Raw genomic sequence first — 26,214 nt, forward strand, 5'->3', positions numbered from 1 at the left:
GAAAGTGGTTTGGGTTCAAGAATTCTAACTGTCTTGAGAGTCGTGTTGCAGGTGCTTTGGAAACCCTCACAGCATATGTTACTTGGCAGCCTTTTAAATAGGAGAACACCTCTGTGCTTTGCTGCATGTTTTAAGAGCTTGAAGTAGGATTGGGAAGGTCTGTGTTTGGACACTGTTAATGCAACAATGCCAATTACTGTGGTGGGAACAATATTGCAAGTATTCTTCCCCAGGTGTAAACTAGATGAGTATTCCTTATATTATAGAATTGTTCTGGTTACAAATGCCCTTTAAGGTCATAATATCCAGCCATTACCTAACTCTATCTACCAAGGCTGGTGCTAATCCGTGTCCCTCAGCACCACATCTCAGCGTCTTTTAAACAACTTCAGGGATAGGGATTCAACCACCTCCTGGGGCAGCCTGTTCCATTGTTTGAGAACCCTTTCAGGAAAGAAGCTTCTTCTCATACCCAACCCAAACCCCCCTTCATGCAATTTGAGGCCATTCTCTCACATCCTGTCACTTGTTACTAGGAAGTAGGGGCTGACCCCCAGCTTATTCCACCCTCCATTCAGGGAGCTGTAGAGAGCCTCCTTTTTTCAAGTCTAAACAACCCCATTTCCCTCAGCTGTTTCTCATAAAACCTATTCTTCAGACCCTATCTTCACCATATTGCCAAATGACCTCTCAGTGTTCATTTGGGTGGGGATATGACCTCCATTTTGGTGGTTCCTTTTAAAACTCTGGAATTATGGTCATAGAAATGAAAGAGTCTTTCGCTCCCCACACATTTTTCTTTAAAGCACACAGGGATCTTTACCAAGCAGTTCCTCACTCTGAAAGTGTGGAGCAATATGAAGTGTGATGCAGAGGTCTGCAGGGAGGGTAGGGGCTTTGATTTTCTTATCCTTAAAAGTAGTCTTGACTTTTCCCCGTGCTGAACATTAAGTCCTGAAGAAGCAGAAGTGGGATATGTTGTTAAGATCTTTGATTCTTCTTGAATAACCTCAGTATCCATAGAATACCTAAGTAGTATTTAAAGTTAAAGCCAAAACTGGTTTTTGAGTCGTTCTGGTGTTGATGAATATCTGCAGAAGTGCTACAGGGGGTTGTTCATCTCTAATTTTTGAGTTCATTTTCATTATACCAGCTCTTTGTAAATGCTTCTGAATGGATTTGAGTGCTTTTCATTTTATTTTTATTTTTTTTGCTGAAGTTAATGTAGTTTCCAAAAACAGCAAGCTGCATTGTATAATAACTTTTTGTCCATCTGCTCTGTTTGTTTTCTCCCCTATAAACTTTCATTGAAGAAAACTAGGAAATACTTCAGAACAAAATCTATGTTCTAAAGCCGCAGTGTCCTCTCTCAATAGAAACAACTCAGGGCATGCCATTTACTGTCGCTCTTGAAAGCACTTCTTTCTGCAGATCAAGTAGTTCTGTGTGTCTCGGTCTGGAGAGGGAAAGAGACTCAGTTCTTTTGAATATTCCTGTGTTGTGAAGTTAGAGGCACAAACAAGGCCAAAATACAGAATATAGAATAAACCAGGTTGGAAGAGACCTTCAAGATCATCGTGTCCAACCCATCAACCAGTCCTACCCACCTAAACAACTAACCCATGGCACCAAGCACCCCATCAAGTCTCCTCCTGAACACCTCCAATAACGGCAACTCCACCACCACCTGCCCAGGCAGCCCACTCCAATGGGCAATCACCCTCTCTGCATAGAACTTCTTCCTAACATCCAACCTAAACCTCCTCTGGCGCAGCCTGAGACTGTGTCCTCTTGTTCTGGTACTGGCTGCCTGGGAGAAGAGACCATCATCCGCCTGTCTACAACCTCCCTTCAGGTAGCTGAAGAGAGCAATAAGGTCACCCCTGAGTCTCCTCTTTTCCAGGCTAAGCAACCCCAGCTCCCTCAGTCTTTCCTCATAGGGCTTGTGTTCCAAACCTCTCACCAACTTCGTTGCCCTTCTCTGGACTCATTCCAGCAAGTCAACATCCTTCCTAAACTATTTATTACATAAATAAAGTGGAAATAAGAAGGGGAGAGGGAGAAAATAGAGAGGGAGAGAGAGAAGAGAGAGAGAAGAGGACAGGAATTGTATTACCACAGCCCTCACCCCCCCAAGACAGTTTGAGTCTGTGGAGGAAAGGTGCTGCAGGAGATGTTGGGTTTGCAGAGAAAGGGTGCTGAGGCTTTTGGCTGGAGAAGAGATGTGGTCCTCTGGGCAGCCTCTTCAGCTCCATAAGTTGCAGCAGGCGGAACTTAGCGCACAGAGAGAGGGTTCAGTCTGCTTCTTCCAGGCTCCACGGCCTCTTTTCTCTGGAGCAGCATTGTCCCGGGCTTTTCCATCTCTCGTGCTTTCAGCGGTATTGTCCTGTGTTTTCCTTCATCTCTTGTTTTTCTTCTGCCAAGCCAGTAGTGGCTCAAGTCTTTTATACAGTTTTTAGTCCTTAGGTATGTGTCCAAGTATTGTCCCTCAGGAAATCAGGGGCCAGGAAATCATCCTTAGGCAAATATCCAGGTATAGTTCCCCAGGAAATCTTTCTGTGCATTCCTGTGTGTTTGGGCAGAGGTCTGGATGGAGGGGGGGGGGGGGGGGGTGGTGCAGCCCTCCACCTCCTCCTTCTCCATCTACCTGCCCACACACTCCTTACACATCAGGAAACAAGTGGTGAATCCATTGTCTCACCATCCTCCCTTCCTGGGGTATCTAATGGCTGGAAAATGATCTTGTCCTGAAGGCTTGATGGCTGGGTCCTTGATCCATTGTTGTAGGCCAGCTGCAGTCCAGTTATCATGATGTTATCTTTGCACCTTCCAAGAGTTGTTCCAGTGGCTCTGCCCAACACATATCAGCTATTGTCTGGGCAAGCAGCAAGTGATTTTACCTTTGTTGAGTCACATCAGAAGAGACAAACTTTTAGTCTCTCACACTGTGCCATGAGCCAAAGCCAGTCAGCTGATTTTTAACTGTAGCCAGAGTGTTTGTGAGTTCATTCATTTCTTTGCATGAAACCTATCTGGTGTTGTGAAACAAAGGAAAATAAAACACCTAGCTGGAAGCTAGGCCTCTAAGCCCCTTCCATGTGAAGAGAAACAGTCCCTTAGGAGGTGTCTCTTCACCTTCATGGCAAAGACAGCCCAGCAACTCCTCTCCATACAATGGTTTGCTTCCAGGTAGTTAATCATGCATAAAAATATTCTGGCTGAGATGGAGTTGCAGCTATGGGGGAAGAGGAGAAATGGATAAATACGTGTGAACAACTGTATTAAAGGAGCATTTGTGAATACGTTGTTAAAATTTAGTACTACACTTCTTGGAACTTTACTAGTAGGATTCCTATATACCTAAATAGATTCATACTTACCAATGTCACAGAAATTACTCTTGTTCTGTCTGCTTTGCACACATTTCTGGTGCAGCTGAAGTCCCAAAATAGGATGTGCAAAGCCAAGTGACAGACACAGTTGAGGTATTTGCCTTATTTCAGTTCTGCAGAAACAGGTGCCAGGCAATAAATGGTAAATCCAGCCCCTATGAGCTCAAACAGGAGCTGTTTCTGTACACCACAAAGAACACAGAAACTATATATGACTGGTTATATGATTTTACATCACATAAATCCTTGTGTGCATGCATGCACTCATGTAATTCATTATACTAGTACTTAATTCATTATGCTAAAATGATCCTCCTCCCAGAAGTGTGGTGTTTAATATCAAAATCCCCACAGGTTATGGAAGAGGCATATCACTGTCTTCATCTCAGTCCAAATCTGACTCTGGCTTGTGTGAAGAAGCCAGCATGAGGCATTAGCTACAAAAGTTGACAGAATTTTGCTGTCTTTAGATACCACTTTTAATTATTGTGTCATTTTGCTGGTTATTTTAACCTTTGAGGTCACCCCCTCCTATTTTCCTAAAGGCAACCATTCTTGTTATCCCAGTTTCAAACCAGTTCATTATATGCTTATTCAGTTTTTAACTCTACTCTTCAGGAGTAGGGGTGGTGAGACACTGGAACAGGTTGCCTAGGCAGGTTGTGGATGCCCCCTCCCTGAAGGTGTTCAAGGCCACAGTCAACAGGGCCTTGAGTAACCTGGTCACGAAGGTGTGCCTGTGCATGGGAGCAGGGTTGGAATTAGATGATCTTCAAGGTCCCTTCCAACCTAAACCATTCTAGGATTGTGTGATTCTTTTTGCATCACAATGCTTCAGAACTTCAGGGTGCTCACTCTTTCCAGTCCCTGCAGTCTACACAAGGTGTTTGTAGACTCATGTCCTGGGTTAACACAGCTTGCTCTTGCCACCCCCACAGGTGGGAGGGAAAGTGACCCCAAAAAGTCTCTGAGCCGACTTAGCCCAGGACTGCTGAGCATGCCTTTGTGGCAATAGCACAAAAACCTTCCTACTTAATGGGACAAGTGTTACTTCTTTTTTTTACACTTAGATGAGTCACTTAATGCTCTATTTACTGACTTCTCTAATTTAATTAATTACAGGGTCTATTGTTTTAGCAAAGCATAGTGTGGATTAAGAGTTCGAAGTTTTTGCATGTCACTGATTTCCTTTTGGTTTCTAATCAGTATGTTCAAGGCAGTCCTGGCTTACTGACTGTTGATTAAATCTGGCATGACTTAGTGGCAGTGTAGGTTCATCAGGTGTTGTGCAATGTTGTCAGAGGGGGTAAAAGGAAAGAATATTCAAGCTGCTGCTACAGCTTTTCCTTTCTCTGTCAAATTCTTGTCCAAATCAGCTGCTGTTTTACAGTAAACAATATCCAGCAACAGAGATGGAAAAAACCCATCAATGACAAGGTGACAGAAATGAATAATAAACCTTAGTGCATACATCTGAAACAGCTGCTTCTAGGAGAGCTGAAGGCTGAGCTCAAATAGCAAAGCAGAATGCCTTAAAGGGTAGTGTCTTCTAGTACAGTACTCATTGGGGTGGTTGATTGAAAAGAGCCATAGAATGGTTTCAGATGGAAAAAACCTCTAAGATCATTGAGGCCAGCTGTCTACCCAACACCACCATGGCCACTAAACAATCTCCCTAAGTGCCATGGCCACACATTCTGGAGCACCTCCAGGGATGGTGACTTCACCACCTCCCTGGGCAGCGTCTTCCAATGCCTGACCAAATATATCTAATTGGTATATAATAATTAAGTCATTATTCATATGTAGTCTATTTTATTAAGTCCATATCCATATACAGAGTTGGTTTTTTTCAGCCTGGAGAAGTTAAGGCTGCAGGGAGACCTTTGAGTTTGTAAAGGGGCCAATAGGAAAGATGGGGACAGACATTTTAGCAGGACCTGTTAAGACAGGATAAGGTGTGATGGTTTCAAATTAGAAGGGAGAGATTCAGACTAAGGAGAAAGTTTTTATGCTGAGGGTGGCCCAGGTTGCCCAAAGAAGGGGCAGACGCCCTACCCCTGGAATCATACCAGGTCAGGTTGGATGTATCTCTGAGAAACCTTCTCTAGTTGAAGATGTCCCTGCTTACTACAAGCAGCTTGGACTAGATAACCTTTAAAGATCCCTGCCATTTCAAGCCATTCTATGATGCAGGAAGAGTTACTCCTTTTAAGATAAAGCCATAATATCACTGGATTCAAAGGAAGTGGTTTTATCAGCTGTGTTGACTGTGACCACAACAGCTGCTTTGTTGCAATCCACCACATGCTTCATAATGAAATGTAGGTCTGATCCTCACCCACTGTGGTATTTCTGTCAGACAGGTCTTGATGGTAATCTCCAATAGCTGGATTTAATAGTTGCAGGGAGCGAGGAGGATCCTCTGCTTCAGCATAGGGACAAGGAGTGTTTTGGAGGCAGGTTCTTCATTCCAGGCGTCTCCTGTAGGAAAATGCACTGAAGGAGTTTTAACTGTAAAAGTAGTTCAAAAAAATGAATAAGGCAGGGATTTTGTGTTGTTTACAGTTTTCCCTACTAAATCATGTTTAGAAATGAGTCAGAAATGCTGCAGAAATTGTTTTTAGCTTTTGTCATGAGCTGACAAGCCAAACTTGGGTTCCTGTTAAACACATAACTCAGAACATGAAAACAGTTCCTCTCTACATTTTTGTAAATGAAAATAATTTAGTCTTTGGTCCTTACTCTTGGCATTTGAGACAATCAGTTCCATTGGTAAACCTTATGATATATTAATTTGTCGCTACTGCTTTCATCTACAGCTGTTCCAGTAGAAGCTGAGCTGCCTATGAAAAATGAATTTGATGTTTTCTGTTCTTTCTCTTTTTTTTAATGTCTAATGTCCACATTTATGGAAAATACCTGGTTATTTTGCCTTTTGAAGTCAGAGAAAAAGGGATGAGATGCTGCTCAGTCAGAAGGTGGCTTCTTGTGCCTGTGTAGGTTTGTTTCTCTTGCCTTCGGGAGGGCATTATCTGCTCCCCTCTAGTTCTTCGTTGGCTTTGCACGTGGGTGGAGGTTTGCATCCCTCTGAACTTCCAGTTCAGAATCATAATGCATTTTCTGTGTGAAAAACAAAACAAAGGTGGAAAAAGCTTGCAAAGAGAGGAAAGGAAGATCAGGGAGATACGTCTGGTAAACATGTACCTTTTTACTGTTGGCGGAGCTGCTTGTACATGTTTATTTTTGGAGCTTCCAGGGAAATGTAGGCTGTTCTGCTCCATGGTTGTCATAGCAGTACCTGCCAGATCTGTATTGTGCTTTCAGAACTAACTTCAGCTGTGTATGTGACTATCCATCAATACTGTGCAAACACCGAAGTGGTTATGGACTGAAGCAAGTTTTGCGTAACTGTGAGCCTTAAAATGCAGTCCAGGCTTCAACTGCTTCAGAGTTATTCGTACTGACAAGTCACCCAAAGCCAAAATCAAATTGGGGGTTAGATTACTGAAATTTTGCTTCATTATCATATTCTGCAAGGCTTGATACAGGCATATAGAAACAAAAGCACTAATGCTTTTAATAAATGTATGAGAATAGGCTCTTTGCACTTACATAATTGACCAGTCAAGTTGTATCTGTCAAATTAGGTACAAGCACAAAAGCTCTTATTTAGCATCTATCCCAAGCTGCTGATGGATGGGGATGTGGTTTTCATAACAGGGAAAAATAGTCTATGAGGATGATGAAGATTCTGGATAGAAAATGCAAGGACATAACACAGTTTTGCCAGCTCTAGGTGCAGTGTTCAGACCCATGTTAATACCATGTTCAAAGAGATTAGTAGTAGCTGTGACTTGGCAGCTTGCACTGATAACTGAGACACTGATCATTAAAGTATTTACTCAATGTATGCTCTTATGGAGTATGGTAAAGGAGTTGCATTTCCAAATAGGATACTATGATAAAAAGGGTTTGAAGTACAGTTATATTATAGGAGGAGAAAGGATGTGTTGTTTCAAGAAGATCCTGAAGAGTAGAAAAAGGTTTGATTCAAAGGAATTAATGATGCTTTTCCTGACTATTAATGCACTCCCTATAGGGTAGATTTCAGTTGGACATAAGGAAGAAGTTCTTTACAGTGGGAATGGTAAAATAATGGAACAGGTTGACCAGGTATGTGGTTGAGGTCCCGTGCCTGGAGAAAAGACAGGCTGGACGAGATGACCTTTGAAGGTCCCTTCCAACCTGATGGAGTCTGTGAATCTTTGAGACATTCAAGATCAGACTTGACGGGCAGTCTGATGTAGTTGGAAGTGTCCCTGCTGACTGCAGGGGAGTTGGACAGGATGACCTTGGAGGGTCTTTTGCAACCCGATGCAATCTGTGATTCTCTGTGAATCTCTGGCTCTGTGCTTTCTTTATTCATAAAGTTTGAAAATCCAGGCATGCAGCTTGAACAACAAAAAAACTCTGTTAAGGAGCAGAGTGAAATTAGTCTTCAAATGGGAGCAATATTGTTTTTCTTTAGTGACCAATATTTATCTGTATGGAAGAACCTTCTGGTATTTACCACATAAAGACTGAGGATAAACATTTTCAGAGCATGGCACTTTCATAGGAGCCAGTTTTCTGAACTCATGCAATCACACAGAATCACAGAGTGGTGGGTGTTGGAAGGGACCTCTGGAGATCATCTGCTCCAACCCTCACAGCAGCTTGTCTGGGATCACAATGTCCAGGCAGATTTGGGATCTCTCCAGAGAAGGGGATTCTACAACCTCTCTGCATAGCCTGCTCCAGGGTTCCAGTGCTCTCACAGAAAAGAAAGTTTTTCTTCATGTTGAGACGGAGCCTCCCTGATTCTCGTTTAAATAGTAAATACCAACCACGAGAGCCTGGCCCCATCCTCTTGAATCCTACGCTTTAGCTCATGCTGATCATCGAGAAGATCCCCTCTCAGGCTTCTGTTCTCCAGGTTAAACAACCCCAGAGCTCTCATGGAAGTGCTTGATTCTCATAAGCATCTTCATAGCTTCCACTGGACTCTCTCCAGTAGTTTCCTGTTGTTTTGGAACTGAGGGTTCCAGAACTGGACACAGTACTCCAAACATGGAGTCATGCCCAAAAGTTTGGTCTTCATCCGTAAATAAGTAAGATGAATGCACATTGGTAAATTATGTAAAGATACTGTTTATCTGCATGAAGGGAATTTCTTTTTTGCTGTCCATAAAAGCTGGTTGCATAATGTCCTGACCTTTTCAGTGTAGTGATTTTTGGTTATGTATTCTACCTGTCAAATTAACTGGATCTGAGAGTGAAATGAGCATACTTGACTATGTTTAAAATAACACAGAAGGGTTTTTTCTTACTTAAATGGCTGAGATTCCTTGAAGGCTGAGATTCTTCACTTTAGGAAAGGAAGCATCCCCTGTAGGAGGTAATTTTATCTCAGGCATGAGGAGTTAGAAACTTGTGCCTGGCAGAGGTGGTACATTGCTGACAGTACTCTCATGAGGACTGATGGACAGTTGGTGTTTTGGCAGTTTACTGGGTTTAGTGGATGTGTTTTTCTCCTTTATTTCTATCATTTGTGATCACTTACACTAGAGAAGTTGAGCAGCAGCCTTTGCACTGAGGAAGCTGCCAGCATTGGGGGTGTATGGATGAGATGTTGCCTTATCCTCCCAGCCCCTCCTAAAACATCTGCTGCTTCCATGAGTACTATTTGCTTCTATTTATATCATGACTAGTCTCTTCTGGGGTCTAGAGGTGGCATAATTATTTCCAGTGGTAAAAAAAATTACCCTGTTCATCATTATTATATAGTCTGAATTATGTATTTCATGTGTTTGGAGACGTGTGTTTGGTTTTTTTTGATGAGGACCTACTGCAGTGGGGAAGGTGGGCTTGGACTGAGTGACTGCATCAAGCATCTGCTGGACTCTGCCTGTGGTGGCTTTTATTGTTCTGCTACACTTGACAAACCTCCTTTTCCATGCCATGGATTTTGCTTTTCTCTTGGGAATGTAGATCTCCGTACCATGGCATCTCTAGAAAATCAGGCTGCAGGTGTGTTTCATCCTAAAGCACGAGAGACATGGTGTGTTGAGTTTTGCTGGGGAGAGAGTGATCCTTATTCAGTACCTGCTTCAAAAATAGCACCGTGGAGCATTAGAGTGATATGCACATGTTCACTGCTCAGTAGTAGTTAGCCTCTTCTTGCTGGAACGAGTCCAGAGAAGAGCAACAAAGTTGGTGAGGGGTTTGGAACACAAGCCCTATGAGGAAAGACTGAGGGAGCTGGGGTTGCTCAGCCTGGAGAAGGGGAGACTCAGGGGTGACCTTATCACTCTCTACAACTACCTGAAGGGAGGTTGTAGACAGGCGGATGATGGTCTCTTCTCCCAGGCAGCCAGTACCAGAACAAGAGGACACAGTCTCAGGCTGTGCCAGGGGAGGTTCAGGTTGGATGTTAGGAAGAAGTTCTATACAGAGAGTGATTGTGCTATGGAATGGGCTGCCCGGGGAGGTGGTGGAGTCGCCGTCATTGGAGGTGTTCAGGAGGAGACTTGATGGGGTGCTTGGTGCCATGGGTTAGCTGTTTGGGTGGGTTGGATTGGTTGATGGGTTGGACACGATGATCTTGAAGGTCTCTTCCAACCTGGTTTGGTTTATTCTAATAAAGGTTTATTCTAATAAAATATGACTGATAAATACCCCGACACTTCAACCTTTTATTTGCCATGAGAAAATTGCAGTGACTTTAAAGAAAAGCATTGCATGTTGGGACCCCAACTGCTGGTGTTCTTGAGTTCAAATTTTATATATGAAGGGAGTGGGAAAAAAAAAAAAAGAAAAGAAAAAAAAGAGCTAAGGGTTTTAGAGGTTTATTTTTTTCCTTCTTTTCTTCTGTTACAAAGCCTTGCTATTTTTGGCTCTTTGCAAAGTTTTAAGTCTCAAGGCAGTCCTGTGGTTGAGACTTGACAATATTCCTGGTCATTAACTGGTTGTCCTCCTTTGAGTGGTGGCAGATTTAATCCCATCAAGACATTTTTAATGCTATCTATATCTCAGGAATCTTGAGGACTGTAAAGAAATGTGTGAACTGAGAATAATCCTTTGTCTGGTAGACTCTTCGTGTTCCTGCTGTTTTTGTTCTACACAGGGTATTTCATAGAGCTTCACTGGCAGGGGTAGCTACTAAACCAAGAGTTTGCCTACTGCTGTGGTCAGCTTCCATGATAGTATTTTATCAGCTTGTAAATATTTGTTCTGCAAACAGGTAATGAGCAACTGAGAGGCACCTCAAACTCTGTCATTCCAGAATTGGCTTCAAAAAAGTGATACTTTAAAAGAAAAATAGGGCATGTGAGCTCTGTGCAACTGAGCAAAAGCAGCAGAGTGGCTCAGTGGTTACAACGAGCAAGAGCAAAATAACACTGCAAACAGCTTTTTCTTCCCCTGTTTCTGGAATCATCACCCACAGTATGCTGTGGATGTCTGCTTTCTTTTGTTTTTAGCACAATGGTAATAAAAGCCAACTCATTATGTTGGATACTTGTGCTAGAAGGATTCTCTGGTTTTGGAGACATTCAAAACCTACCTGTATGCTTTCTGGTGTGACCTACTCCAAGTGACTCTGCCCTGGCAGGGTGATTAGACTAGATGCTCTTTTGAGATCCTGTCCAACTCCTAATGACCTGTGATTCTGTCATTCTGCTCTGTGATTCTATTTGGTTGTTGTTCTGTTTTGCCTTTTTTTTTCTCTTTCCCAGCTTTCATATGTACAGTACTGAGAACTCCTGGGTTTAATACATTGTTTTGAAAGAAAGCTACAGGAGCTTATTAGACTGTGTGTCATGATAATTCTCTGCTAAGACTCTAATTGAGATCTGAAAAAGCATTGCCAAATTAATTTCAGATGAAAAAAAGAGATGAGTCGGGTATTGTTTTCCCTTCTAGACTCTAAAGCTGGGTTGACATGAAAATATTTTGTGGTGATTGTACTCCTGAGCATATTACAGCAGCCAATATATTTATCAGTTTGATTTTTATGATAATTTCTCATTATCAAATGGTGCTGTGCAAGAATAATTCAGTATATTGTGTGCTAAATAATAATATGCTGTTCCATGTTTTTGTTTGTCTAGTTTGTGCTTTAATTGTTTCAGGAGCAACAAAAGCCCTGGCAGGTTACATTTAATCAGATCCTTTAGTGGAAGAATTCCTTTAATTTAGAGTTTTCTGATTCTAGTTTTTCTGAATTTTCTAATTATAACTAAAAAAAAAGAGCTCCTCATTTAAAATGTTATTATATAACTCTAATATTCTCTTCCTCTTTTACTGTCTGAACTCACTCAGAAGACCCTGGTGTGCAGCTATATTCAAAGTTTAGCTGTGTATAAGGCTGAGGGAGGTCAGATCCCAAATGTGTGAATTCACACCAGTGTGGGTGCCTGCAATGAAGCTCAATATGAATATTTGCATTCTCATTCTGTGAAGCCTTTGGGACCACGCACTTTACAACTTGATTCCTCCTTGCCTGCCTCCTCATCTTCAGTTTTGGTGCCAGGCCAGTCATTCTCTTTGCAGCACCAGGTTTTGTGGGTCTGCCTGGAGGAGTGATTGCTTTCTGGGCTCCCCCAGGAAAAATAAAGTATCAGTTGTAAATGTGTCAAAAAAAGGACAGCTGTGTCCTTGGCCTGATCCCCAGCAGTGTGTGCAGCAGGTGGAGGAAGAAAATCCTGCCCCTCTGCTCTGCTGAGACCCCACCTGCAGTGCTGGAGCCAGGTCTGGAGTCCTCAGCGCAGGAGAGACATGGACCTGTTGGAGCAGGGCTAGAGGAAGCCACAACAATGATGTGAGGACTGGATCCCCTCTGCTGTGACGACAGAGAGTTGGGGTTGTTCAACCTGGAAAAGAGAAAGCTCCAGAGGGACAACCTGCTGGCCTTTTAGTGCCCCAGAAAGCTGGGGACAGAATTTTCAGCTGGGCCTGTTGTGAGAGGGCAAGGGGTGATGGTTTTAAGCTTAAAAAAAAAGGGAGATTTAGTCTGGACAGAAGTAAGAAGTACCCTGAGGGTAGTGAGACCCTGACCCAGGTTGCTCAGAGAGGTGGCAGATACCCTATCCCAGGGGCGATTCTAGGTCAGGTTGTTTGGAGCATTGAGCAGCCTGCTTTAGTTGCAGATGTGTCTTCTGACTGCAAAGGGTTGGACTAAATTCTAATAGTTTAAAAAATGTCCCTTCCAACCCAGTCCTGCTTCTCTTTCCACCCATGGGTCCAAGGCAGAGCAGCCTGGGGCTGGCAGAAGATCACTTCTGCAGGAGTGTGCTGCTCTGGTAGGAATGATGTTGAAGCTAGACACTGTCTAGTCCTCTCCTCCTAAATTGTTATATGCTGGCCATCAGCCAAAAAGAGTGGAGCCCTTCCCCTTATGTGCTGTCCTTGTTCTCCCTTCAAACGTCAGAAGGACCACATACTCTGATGCAGTCTGTCCCTGAGACTTCCTTGTGCTGTGGCATTGAGTGAGACAGCTGTGATACTGTGATACTGTCTGATGGTCCTGTATGTAAGTGCAGCTTCAAATTATCTTCTGATAGCAGGGGAAAAGGTACTATCTTATCTTACAGAAAATGGCCTTGTGATGTGTGCAGCATGTACACAAGGACACCTAAACCCACCTGAATATGCTCTTCCAGTTATTGCTTGACCTTCTGGTGTCCTGACAGGCAGTAAGTGCTGTGGGGCAAGGGCCTGGATGGAGTTGATCTGCATGTTTAAAGCACAGCTTGAAGTGCTGTCCACGTTACAGATCCAAATACGAAACTGCTGCACTTTTTCTTTTTGGCACAGAATGTGTGGCATGAACAAGAATGTGTGAATCCTTATTTCTTAAAGCAGCATGATGTAGGTAATTAAATGATGCTGAGGGTGTTAAATCAAAAAGCATATTTACAGGACTCCAGTTTTACTACCAGTACCAGCTAACATCAGGTGATGTCTATTTTTAACGTGGAAGATGGAGCAATTTTCACTTAAAATTCTTATTTTTACCATCTCAGCCTCATTTCAGTTAATGTTATTGCACATTTAAATATGCTGGGTGCAGGATGTGTGTGCTGTTTTTTTCAAACTTGGGTTTTATTGGTCTTTTTCAGTATTTGAAAAAAAGCACCAATAGTTTAGTCTTTAGAAGTAACCAAAAGAAAAGTTTATTTCTGTATTTTAAATGGAAGCCCAGGCTTAAATACTCCTTTTGGCTTTTTAGAATAGAATAGAATAGACCAGACCAGGTTGGAAGACACCTTCAAGATCATCGTGTCCAATCTATTATCCAACACCACCTAATCAACTAAACCGTGCAACCAAGCACCCTATCAAGTCTCCTCCTAAACACCTCCAATGATGGTGACTCCACCACCTGCCCAGGCAGCCCATTCCAATGGGCAATCACTCTCTCTTCCTAACCTCCCCTGGTGCAGCTTGAGACTGTGTCCTCTTGTTCTGGTGCTGGTTGCCTAGGAGATGAGACCAACCTCCTCCTGTCCGCAACGTCCCTTCAGGTAGTTGTAGAGTGCAATAAGGTCTCCCCTGAGCCTCCTCTTCTCCAATCTAAGCAGCCCCAGCTCCCTCAGTCTCTCCTCATAGGGCTTGTGTTCAAGTCCCTGACCAACTTTGTTGCCCTTCTCTGGACACGTTCCAGCAAGTCAACATCCTTCCTAAACTGAAGGTGGGACTTTAAATTCTGTGGCTTTGGCTATCAATTAGTGACTTTGTTATTTTCAGTGCCTGGAGGTAGGAGAGCAAATGGCACTTAAGGCTGATAAGTCAATACAAATTTAGAGAGCATTTTGTTTACTTTCTAAAAATCTATTCCTCTGCACTTCAGTTCTCATATTTCTTTAAATAATAGTAAGGATCAGAAACATGGAATTTCATGCCACTTCTTCCAAATGAAGAAGGAAAAACCCAAGCCTGTTGATTTTTAGGTCAGTGGGAGATTTTGCTCTCCTGAGGGATTCCTGTGGTATTTTCATAGGAAATAGTAGTAGAAGACCTGCACAGGATACTGGAGCAGAGGTAGACTGTAATTGCCATCACATGGAGCAAAGCCCCCAGCAGCAGTGTCAGAGAAAACCTTTTGCTCTTTCTTCCTGCTGAGATGGGAATTACTTCTGAAGAAGGCTATAATGCTGAAGGGAAAAGAGAGTTGTATTGGCGGTCTTCTCATTATATATCAGCTACCATCACAGGAAGTAGAGCAGTATGTGGATTCCACTTGATTGACTTTCCATACTCAAATCAGTCTCTGGAACATTTCAGGATATTCCTTCTGGCTGCCTTCTATCTCTCACCTTTTTGTGATACAGAAACAACAAATAGTGGGAAATAATAAAAGCTCCAAGTTTGTCCCTTGTGTCTTACCACTCTCAAGAGCTATCAGTCAAAAAATGCAAGGAGGCATTTTCCTGATGGTTGTTATGACAGGTCAGGAGATTTTTAAACCTGAGGGCAGGAGACACAAAAATTAAGCAGGCTTCTGGAGGAGTTTATGCTTCACAGAGTGATCCAGGGGGTCTGGCTGTGTATGTGTAGATATGGATAATACTTCAGGCTATTAGACTTCAAGAATCATTAAAGGTTGTGCATGATTGTTTCCTTTTTTTTTTTAACTTGGATATGACTTTTAGCCACAGCTGCAGTGTACAGAGCTGTATACTTTTACACTCTGTCCTTTCAAAAATCTTGTCTGGTGTATTTTTGCCAGGATTTGGTGAAAAATCACAACTGGATCGCTCTGGTTGCTTTGTAGGTGAAAAGTGTCTAGAAGTGTCTGTTGTACCCAGTCTGGGCCCACACTGTGCTGCTGCTAGCACTTGGAGAGCTCCAGCCTCCATGATTTAGAATAAATTTAGAATAAACCAAACCAGGTTGGAAGAGACCTTCAAGATCATCGTGTCCAACCCATCAACCAATCCAACCCACCCAAACAGCTAACCCATGGCACCAAGCACCCCATCAAGTCTCCTCCTGAACACCTTCAATGACGGCGACTCCACCACCTCCTTGGGCAGCCCATTCCAATGGGCAATCACTCTCTCCATGAAAGGCTGAAAATCTCTTCCCCATTTGAGCTTTTTTTTTTTTTTTAACTCTCAGTTAAGGCTGAAACCACTACAATTTTTGGCGCCCAACGTGGGGCTCGAACCCACGACCCTGAGATTAAGAGTCTCATGCTCTACCGACTGAGCCACGTGGTCCTCCCTGATACTTCCCTCTTGCCATTATCAGCCCATTTTAAGGAGAATGGAGTTGCACAAGCCCAAAAATAATATCAGAATATATATGCCAGTTTAACTGCATGGATGTTGCTGGGTTTGCTCCTGCAAGGTTTTCCTGCCATGCATTTGTGGCATAGTAAATGAGCATGGTAGGTTGAGTAAGCTTGCTTCAACAGAGGTTTAGTATGTATTGTAATATAGTACTTTATTTTTTTTATACATTTCACAGTAATTTAATGTCATTTTGGTAAAATATGCCTAAAGCCCCATTTGCTATTAACTTGCCAAGGTGTGCTTTTTCTGGGATTTTGTCTTTTTAAATGACTGACAAATGTGCAGCACTTTGGCTTCTGAGAGCCGGGAGCCTTGATGCACAAAAAGCCAGTGAGCCCTTTTCTGGGGTTATTAAATTTTAGGATCAGAAGTATGTTTCATGGAGAGATTCTGGAAAACAAGCTTTTACAGTTCAAGTGTGAGAAAGCACAGCCAGCACAGTAATAACTGGAGCTTAAAAAAAAAAAACAGACAACAAAACCCAAAGAAAATTATTCATGCACTGACACGACAGATTGTACAATCATGTGGGATTATAGGAAATAAGAGTTTGAAGTGTATTTAGAGAGAAAAGAGGTGCCAGGTCATTGGTATCAGCAGTCTGAAAGTTTATCTCACTGAATATGATGACTTAGAAAGTCATCTTCTCTCTCTCTTAATGGCAGAGCCGGTGTAGATTTAGCTAAGCTGTAGTTGACAGATGTTTCTCTTTACTTCATCAGAAGATTTGTGTTAAGCAGGCACTGCTGCAGCTAGCAAAACATATTGGCAGATCTTGGGAGAAACAGATCTAAATGATAAGGTAAATTCCTTGTTTTTTCCCATTTACTAACATGAGTGCATTCTTACTAACCAGGTAATGGATACACATTGCCATTTGTGCTAGGAAATGTTCCTGTTCTTTGAATGGGTGAGCCTTGAACTTCCAAGAGGTTTTTCATCTGGTGTCTTAAAACTAATAAGAATAGGACAGAGTCAGGGATGTTCAGTCTGGAGAAGAGAAGGTTCCATGAATACAAACCTTATTGTGACCTTGCACAGTACTATAGACCTGAAGAGGGCCTACAGGAAAGCTGGGGAGGAACTCTTTAGAAGGGCTGGTAGTGATATGATGAGGGGCAATGGATTTGAGCTGGAAGAGAGAAGATACAGTGAGGATGGTGATACACTGGAACAGCTTGCCCAGGGAAGTTATGGATGCTCCCTCCCTGGCAGTGCTCCAGGCCAGATTGGATGAGGCCTTGATCAACCTGGTCTAGTGAAAGGTGTCCCTGAGCATGGCAGGTGGGTTGGAACTAGATGATCTTTAAGGTCTCTATCAATCCAAACCATTCTATGAATCGATTTGGAGGTAGAGGCTGGAAGCTCTTATTCTATGATAATGCAAGCAGATGTTTTCCTTCTTTCAGTTCCTTTTATATTTGCATTCATCAAATGCCTGTTGAGCTGCAAAGGGTATTTACTCTTCAGTGTCTTCAAGGATATGCTTGTGTTTGCTCGACCAGTGCCAGTAGCTTTGATCTCCTAGCTCTTCAGACTTCTGTCTTGCCAGATATGGGAAAAGCTTTTGAAAGCCATCACCTAACACCTTTCTACCTGTCTCTAAAGCCTGCCTGCACTCAGCAGCCTGCGAGCAGAGCCCTCTGCCACTCCAGCTGGAAGGTCTGAGCTCTGAAAATGCCTTTGCTGTTCCCTTCCTGACCCTTCCCACCCCAACTTAACTGTTAAGCTTGCCTGAGCCCTTGTTGTCATCCTTGGGAAGAGCATCACAGTCTTACATTTGTGGGAGTTGTTTGGTGACTGCTAGGAACTTCAGGGAAATATAAACAGTGAACTTTGCTCCAGAAGGTGTGAAATCTCTATTTTTTAAGGCCAGTGTGATTATCACTAAAATGAAAAGGATACTTGCTGGTAGCTTCAGAAAGAGAGAGCTGAAACAGAGCTTCTGATCCCTGAACTGTCATGGAATCATTTTGATTGGAAAAAGACCTCTAGGATCATCAAGTTTAACCATTAACCCAGTAATGCCAGGTCACCTCTAAACCATGTTCCTCAGCTCTACATTTAAACAGTTAAACTTTTAAACCCCTCCAGGGATGGGGTCTCCACTCCTACCCTAGGCAACCTCTTCCAGGGCTTGACAACAGGGCTGTTGGGGAACAAATTTTTATTTATGTCCAATCCAAACCCTGCCTTGTGCCACTTGAGGCTATTTCCTCTTGTTCTGTCACTTGTTATGTGGGAGATGAGACCAGTGCCCACCTCACTCCATCCTCCTTTCAGGGAGTTGTAGAGAGCAATGAGGTCTCCCCTCAGCCTCCATTTCTCCAGGCTGAAAAACCCCAGCTCCTTCAGCCACTCCTCAGAAGTCTCTTGCTCTAGACCTGGGTGAAAAACATCACTTCTCCATAAAACAAAGCATTCATCTGGTACAATTTCATTCCCCTGAAATTAGATTTGTTAAATTTTTTGACAGCATAATTTGTTTTGTCAGGCTTTATGCTGGCTCAGGTGTCATCTGTCTTTCTGCAGCTGGTGTAGAGCCAGCATTAGAGTACTGGGCTGCTGCATGTGCTGTGGTCAGGTACCAGCATGGGTTCACTCCCTTGACCTGGACCATGTGGATTCTGATGGGTTGTGCTGTGGCAGTGATGGTCAGTGTAGCTTTGGGGAGCATATTGTCAGGGAAGACCCTGGAAACCAAAGGGAGGACCTCCCTTTGTCTCAGCCTTGATCTCCTATCTCTGAACCCCATAGTTGCTAGCTGGTGAGCAGCTCCTCTGCCACCAGCTGCCATCCATAGGCAAAGCTGCTGTTGGTCATTATACATATGTACATATGCTCTACATCATGGAGGGCAGAGACATGTGGTGCCAGCTCTACCCAGTTGATAAGACACATTATTGTGCTCTTCTCTGGTAGGAAACATGGAATCAAAGTGTAGCAGCAGTTAAATGCAAAACACAGGGCCAGGACTAGTCTTCCAATAACAACATGAGCACTGAGGTGCATTGCAGCATGTGGCAAGTCAACTTATCCTCAAAAACACTGAGAATTAAGTCCATCACATGGTTTTCACACAGCAATGAGTATCCACCAGACTCCTTCTTTGCAAGGTTGGGTTTGTTAAGAAAAGTGTCCCCCTGTTCTCTGCCCAAGTGAGGCCATATCTGCAGTATTTGGTCCAGTTCTGGGATCCCCCACAGACAGGGAACTGCTGGAGAGAGTCCAGTGGAGGCTATAATGATGCTGAGGGGACTGGAGCATCTCTGTGAGGAGGAAACTCTGAGAGACCTGGGGCTGCTTAGCCTGGAGAGCAGCAGACTGAGAGGAGATCCTCTTAATGTTCAGCAAGAGCTAAAGGATGAGAGGCAAGAGGATGCGGCCAGCCTCTTTCAGTGGTGTCCAGTGACAGGGAAAGGGGCAATGAGCACAAACTCGAATCCAGAAAGTTCCATCTGAACACGAGGAAAAATTCTTTGCTGTGAGGGTACTGGTGCCCTGGAGCAGGCTGCCCAAAGGGCTTGTGGAGTCTCCACCTGCATGTTGTGAACCTGGGTAACCTGCTGTGGGTGTCCCTGCTTTAGCAGGATCATTGGACTAGATGATCTCCGGAGGTCCCTTCAAACCCTCACCAGTCTGTGATTCCCTTATCTTTGTGGGGATTGGATGGCTGAAGTGCAAGGACCATGAAATGAGGAAGGCTCTAAGTGTAGTATCCACCCTCCCTGGTTTTTACTTCTCTTTCCTATTTACTCATGTTAGATGTTGAGATAAATTTTGGTTCCTGTTGCTGTCAAACTGCAATAGCTCTGTGGGAGGAACAGATCATCCTATATTAAAGGAAAACTTGAAAAAAATTACCTTTACTTTATTACTTTTTAATTCATGCTGGCATTTTGCCTCTGAGAATTCAGGTATTCAGTAATCACTGCTTTTGTTCCCTTCTGTGGTTGGCTCTGGTAGGATGTGTTTGTTCCTGTGGTTTACCTTTTGCTGTCCCAGTCATGTCTGCAGGATGCAAGGTGCAACAAAAAGCTGGAATAATAAGTGAGATGTAGGAGAGAGTTGATGGGTTTCTGACACTCTGCTTATAAAGATATCCAAACAAAAAAACATTTCTGGAATACATTTTAGTTGCCTGTCTTTTGTCAGTGAGGTTTTCAAAGGATGTGCAACCCTGCCATGCATTTGCTAGCGTTCGCTCTCCCTCCCACGTTGTTGTCTCATTTTCTTATTGGGCTGTTTTGCATCTTTTCAGCCAGCAACCATGTTTAATTTTTCAAAATTAGAGTAAGATTGCTAGCTGTCAAAACCCAAGTGCTGTTAGATCAGTCCTGCTTGAACACTGAGTGCTTTTTTGTTTGTCAAACTGTGTTTTTTTATGTGCTGCTTCTTCCACAACTGCTTCAGTCATGTTTCCTCCAGGAAAAAACGTTTCTTGAAGAAGTTGTTTCCCTCTTTGAGATAAAACTCATTACCATATCCATAGTGAGATGTGCCTTCCCCTTTTGGTACAGTACCAAGCACTTCATAGGTTTGCATGATCGGAGGGCTGGAGCACCTCTCCTATGAGGGCAGACTGAAGGAGTTGGGGCTGTTCAGTCTGCAGAAGAGAAGGCTCCGAGGTGACCTAATTGTGGCCTTCCAGTATCTGAAGGGGGCCTACAGGAAGGCTGGGGAAGGACTTCTCAGGATCTCAGGTAGTGATAGGACTAGGGGGAATGGAATGAAGCTGGAGGTGGGGAGATTCAGGCTAGATGTGAGGAGGAGGTTCTTCACCATGAGAGTGGTGAAACCCTGGAATGGGTTGTCCAGGGAGGTGGTCGAGGCCCCGTCCCTGGAGGTGTTTAAGAGCAGGCTGGCTGAGGCTCTGTCCAGCCTGATCTAGTGTGGGGTGTCCCTGCCCATGGCAGGGGGGTTGGAACTAGATGATCCGTGTGGTCCCTTCCAACCCTGAATGAAACTATGAAACTATGAAACTATGTCTGCATTCGGCACTTGTCACTGTATCGTACCTGTGAAAATATTGCTGCTTAGCTATCGAGCTTTCCTGGTCTCCACAAATCTGTCATTTTCTGTGCTTTTGACAGTGTTGAAGCATTTTAATTTTAGGAAAAAATAAGAATTCTTTCTCATCTCTTCCAGTCTATCCACTTTTTTTTTTTTACTTTTTTTTTTTTTTTATCCAGGGGGTGCCAAAAAGATGCTTTTTCGGGTGAATACTGATGAAGGGGTGTAGAAGGGATCATTGCGTTTTCACTCCTTGCCAGATTCAATGCTGAAGTACCTTAGTGTAGCAAGGAAATGATACAAACGTGTGCTGAGATTGGCTTTCCTTAAATGGCTCTTCTATGTATGCAGAGCAGACCTCCAGATCTCATTTTTTACCCTAACAGTGTTTTGATACAACTGACTGCTCAGGAAGGGAGCAGGGGCTTGATTCTCCTTGAGGAGCATGTTCTGAGCTCTACTGTAATTTGTCTTGAAGGCTGAGGACTTGCTTTCTGCATCCATTTCTGCTCTGTTTTCTGGTCGAGTCTAATGGTCTCCAAAAGAATATAAAAATCCACTTAACTAGTAAACTCTTGTTTATGGACTGAAGACAGTGAAATTCCCACTTTCTCGTTTGATTCTGAAGTGAAAGAAGACACATATATCTACAGGCAAGTATTAAATCAGAGAATGATATAAATTAGAAGAGAACTCCAAAGGTCATCTGGTCCAATCCCAATGCCATCAGCAGGAACATAGAATCATAGAATCAATAAGGTTGGAAGAGACCTCAAAGATCATCAAGTCCAACCTGTCACCCAACACCTTATGAATACTAAACCATGACACCAAGTGCCACGTCCAATCCCCTCTTGAACACCTTCAGGGATGGTGAATCCACCACCTCCCTGGGCAGCCCATTCCAATGGCTAACAACTCTCTCTGTGAAGAACTTTCTCCTCACCTCCAGCCTAAACTTCTCCTGGCACAGCCAGAAGACTGTGTCCTCTTGTTCTAGTGCTGGTTGCCTGGGAGAAGAGACCAGCCCCTTCCTGGCTACAACCACCTTTCAGGTAGTTGTAGAGAGTAAGAAGGTCTCCCTTGAGCTTCCTCTTCTCCAGGCTAAACAATCCCAGCTCCCTCAGCCTCTCCTCACAGGGCTGTGCTCAAGGCCTCTCCCCAGCCTTGTTGCCCTTCTCTGGACACCTTCACGACTCTCAATGTCCTTCTTAAATTGAGGGGCCCAGAACTGGACACAGTAGTCAAGGTGTGGCCTAACCAGTGCTGAGACCAGGGGCTGAATGACTTCCCTGTTCCTGCTGGCCACACTATTGCTGAGGCAGGCCAGGATGCCATTGGCCTTCTTGCCCACTTGGGCACACTGCTGGCTTACGTTCAGCTTCTGTCAACCAGTACCCCCAGGTCCCTTTCTGCCTGGCTGCTCTCCAGCCACTCTAACCCCAGCCTGTAGCGCTGCATGGGGTTGTTGTGGCCAAAGTGCAACTTGGACTTGTTGAATGCCATCATGTTGGACTCTGCCCATCTGTCCAGCCTGTTGAGGTCCCTCTGCAGAGCCCTTCTGCCCTCTAATAGATCAACACCTGCAATTAGAGCTCCAAATGCAATTAGAGCTCCACCTGCAATTAGAGCTCTGAAATGATTCCAGGGATGGGGCATCTACCACTGCTCTGGGCAATCTGAGCCAGTGTCTCACTACCCCCACAGTAAAAAAACTTCTTCCCTGTGTCTAGTCCAAATCTCCCTCCCTTAGTTTAAAACCATGACTCCTTGTCCTGTCACAGCAGGCACTGCTAAAAACATTATGCCCATGTCTCTCACAGGCTCCACTCAAGTGATGAATGAACCCATTAAGGTGTCCTTGGAATCTTCTGAACCTTCTCTTCTCCAGGCTGAGTAACTCCAACTGTTTCAGCCTGGCCTCACAGCAGAGGGGTTCCAGGCTACTCATCATTGCTATGTCCTCCTCTGGCCCCACTCCAACAGGTCCATCTCTCTCCTGTGCTGAGGACTCCACAGCTGGCCCCAGCACTGCAGGTGGGGTCTCAGCAGAGCAGAGCAAAGGGTCAGAATCCCCTCTCTCTGTCTGTTGCCCACACTGCTGGGGATCAGCCCAGGACACGGCTGGGTCTGAGCTGTGAGCGCACACTCCCAGCTGATGTCCAGCTTTTCACCTCCGACATCTCCAAGTCATCCTTCACACCCAAGGGACTTCTTTGATGGTCACCAACTAGTTGAGGTGATGAAAGGTGTTTTTTTTAATTCTTTCTCTTTCTAGAAGACTTTTGCACTCTTTGATGTCTGCACTGGGTGATCTGTAGCATCACCCAGTGCTTGTCAAACGCTGAAAGCAGAGAGTTGTCTTAATTCAATTAGGCTGACTTTTTAACAGCTTCATCTATTTTAGTTTTTGCCAAGACAACTGACAACAAGAAATGAGGAATTTATGAGGAAATCATGAAAAATTTATGCTAGCATGTGTGATTTATTCAGGCAGCATAGGAAATGTATTTTAAATTCCAACATCAGAGCAGCTAATAAGAGATTTCAGAATAAACTAAAGCTGTTGAATGTTTTGTATGAATCTTCAGACTGCACCCTGGATTTCCATCCTTGACTGTGCTTTGCATTTGACAAGTCAGCACAGGTTTTATACACTCAGCTCTCCTAACTTACAAGCATTTTCCAGTGTTAGTCAGGTTTTCAAACTGATTACTTGTGTTCAAAAACAACACATGGAATAAAAAGGCCTTAGGAGAAAACTGGGATATTGCCAATGACAAAACTTAGGCCAAATCCTTCCATATTATTTCTTTAAAATAAAAGCCCACAAACCCCAGCACTCAAGTACACCTCTGAAAAAGCAGAATCACTTTAGATTTATTTTTGTTTATATAAGCTTTGCCTAGTGGTTTCTGGATGTTATGCCCCCAAGGCAAAACTCAGCATGTGGACCTACACATCCAAAAGGACAATAATAACATTTCCCTCAGCCTCATGTCACTTAGTCTGTTGCATTAGCATGGGTCAGACCACCCCTTGAGTATTGCATCCAGTTTTGAGCATTGAAATATAACACAGACATTGAGGTGCTGGAGCAGGTAGAGAGAATGGCAGCAAAGCTGGCCAGGGCTTTGGGGAGCATGTCTTATGAGGAGAGGCTGAGGGAGCTGGGATTGTTTAGATTGAAGAAGAGGAGGCTGAGAGGAGACTTTGTTACTCTCTGCAGCTAATTGAAAGAAAGTTCCAATGAGGCTTGTGTTGGCCTCTTCTCCTAAGTAACTAACAACAGGACAAGAGGAAATGACCTGAAGCTGGGCCAGGGGAAGATTAAGTTGGTTATTAGGAAGAATTTCTTGACTGTAAGAGTGGTCAGGCATTGGAACTGGGTGCCCGGGGAGATGTTGGTGTCACTGTCCCTGGAGGTGTTCAAAAAACAAGTACATGTGGCACTTTGGGACATGGTCTAGTGGTCATAGATGTGTTGAGTAGAAGAGTTGGACTTGATGATTTTAGAGGTCTTTTCCAACCTTAATAATTCTATGATTCTTTGATTAATTTTGTTTATACTTTGAGAAATCTGTTATATTGATTGCTCATTTGTTTGTTCTGAAGGTTAGGGGGCAGAAAAATTATTGATATCAACAAACAAAACTACTGTTGGATACAACACCTTTTTTCCATGGTTCCCCTGACTGACCCCTATTTTGTGCTTAACCCAAATTTGATTCAACTTTGTCAACTTTCCTTGTGCAGTACATAGAGTTTTGTGTGGGAGCCTGCTGTTCTCTCTCCTGTAGAATACCTAATCCCTTTTGCTTGCATGTTTCTGTTAAAGCTGTTCTCTTGTTCTGATGTGGAAATCCTACCTGGACAAGTGTGATGGATGAAATACAGCAGTTGCCTTGATTTAATGTTGAGACTGTGATAGTTTTGTGTTGTACCTGATAAATAGAAGAGTTTTGTACTAAAACACAGTGGAATAGATTCTGGGCAGAGACTTGCATGCAGGACAAGCAGTACAGCTGCAAAACTGGATGATCATGAATCAATTTCTTTCCTCCTTCTCTCTAGTCTAAATCTCCCTTCTCAGTTTAAACCCTTCACCCCTTGTCCTGTCACAACAGGCTTTGCAGGCTGTCCTCATCTCTCTTATTGTCCACTTTAAGTACTGTAAGGCCACAGCAAGGTATCCCTGGAGCCTTTTTTTCTCCATGCTAAGTAACCCCAACTCTCTCAACCAGCTGATTGTGGTTTGATTTATTTTAGTTATTTGTTGCTCTCAGAGTGCTGCATTTTGGCTCTTGACTGCATGAGCAAACTGCTCATGACAGAGGTACCTTAAACTTTTCTCATCACTTCAACTTTTATGACAGTTTCTTTTCCCTTCTTTTTTTTTTCAGTTGCAGTAGAGAAAGAAAAAGAAATATTAACAGTTGAAACTTCGCAACCCCTTTTCCCCTCCTTCATGCTAAACTTTTGTTAGATCAAACTCTCATTTGTGGAAGGTTACACACACTTAAATTTCAAGCAGAAATTTATAAGGTACTCTTATCCCACCATGTAAGTCTCCTGATCTGCAAATAATAGGATAATAAAGAATTCATGGTTATGGAAATAACTTTCATTTTTTCACTAGTATATTTGCAATTCAATTATCAGAAGTGAGTCTTGGCTTCCAGGAGACTGTAGTATCCTTCAGCTCTCCTTGGCTTGCAGTAAGCAATTGCTTTGACCATTGTCAATGTACAAAACTGTTCCCTTAAATATCTCCATCGTTCCCTGAATCATGAACTGCCTGCCTCCAGGAAGGGGAAAACGCAGAAGCTGCTGATCTGCCTCTGAGCAGAGCAGGGTTAAACTGTGTGGGGAGTCACAAAAAGTGCAACTCATTCTCATTGATCCACGGGAGAGCTACCTGGCATCTGCACTTTGGTTATTTATATCTTATTCCAGACAGTTCATATATTAAAAAGAGGAAATTAAAGGCCAGGTTTTCAAAAGAGCACAGGCAATTCGTATGCAGTGTATGACTCCCTGTTTCATCAGAGAGGAGAAAACACCATATTTTTTCCTTGCTTTCTGATGGATATCACAGCAAAACATGTCCAAGGGGATGGGACATGTGATTGAATAGAACATGCATCTCTGTAGAGTCCAGTAACATGAAAATGCATTGCCTAATCAAATTGATTGCCCTATACTGATTCTAGCTTTGTCGTTTATAAAGCTGTAAACATATTTGCATAATGTTTGCCTTATTTAAACTAATTTAGCAAATGCATACTAAGGGTGGTGAGGCACTGCAGCAGGGTGTCCAGGGAAGTGAATATCTGATCTAGTTGAAGACATTGTTGCTCCCTTCAACTACCTTAAAGGAGCTTGGAGTGAGATGGGGGTTGGTCTCTTCTCCCTAGTATCAGGTGACAGAATGACAGGAAGTGGCCTGAAATTGTGCCAGGGGAGGT

At 43.4% G+C, this 26,214-nt stretch overlaps 1 protein-coding gene and 1 non-coding gene across 4 annotated transcripts in view; one reads left to right on the forward strand and one right to left on the reverse strand.

Moving 5' to 3' along the window:
- DOCK1 (dedicator of cytokinesis 1) overlaps positions 1 to 26,214 on the forward strand; it is a 383,983-nt gene that overhangs the window by 219,996 nt on the left and 137,773 nt on the right. The window lies entirely within an intron of this gene.
- TRNAK-CUU (transfer RNA lysine (anticodon CUU)) lies at positions 15,586 to 15,658 on the reverse strand. Its single transcript has one exon. It is a non-coding gene; the product is annotated as a tRNA-Lys (tRNA).

This window comes from Melanerpes formicivorus, unplaced genomic scaffold, assembly GCF_026170545.1.
Source record: "Melanerpes formicivorus ecotype bairdi unplaced genomic scaffold, bMelFor1.0.p_v2 SCAF_6, whole genome shotgun sequence".
NCBI lineage: Eukaryota > Metazoa > Chordata > Aves > Piciformes > Picidae > Melanerpes > Melanerpes formicivorus.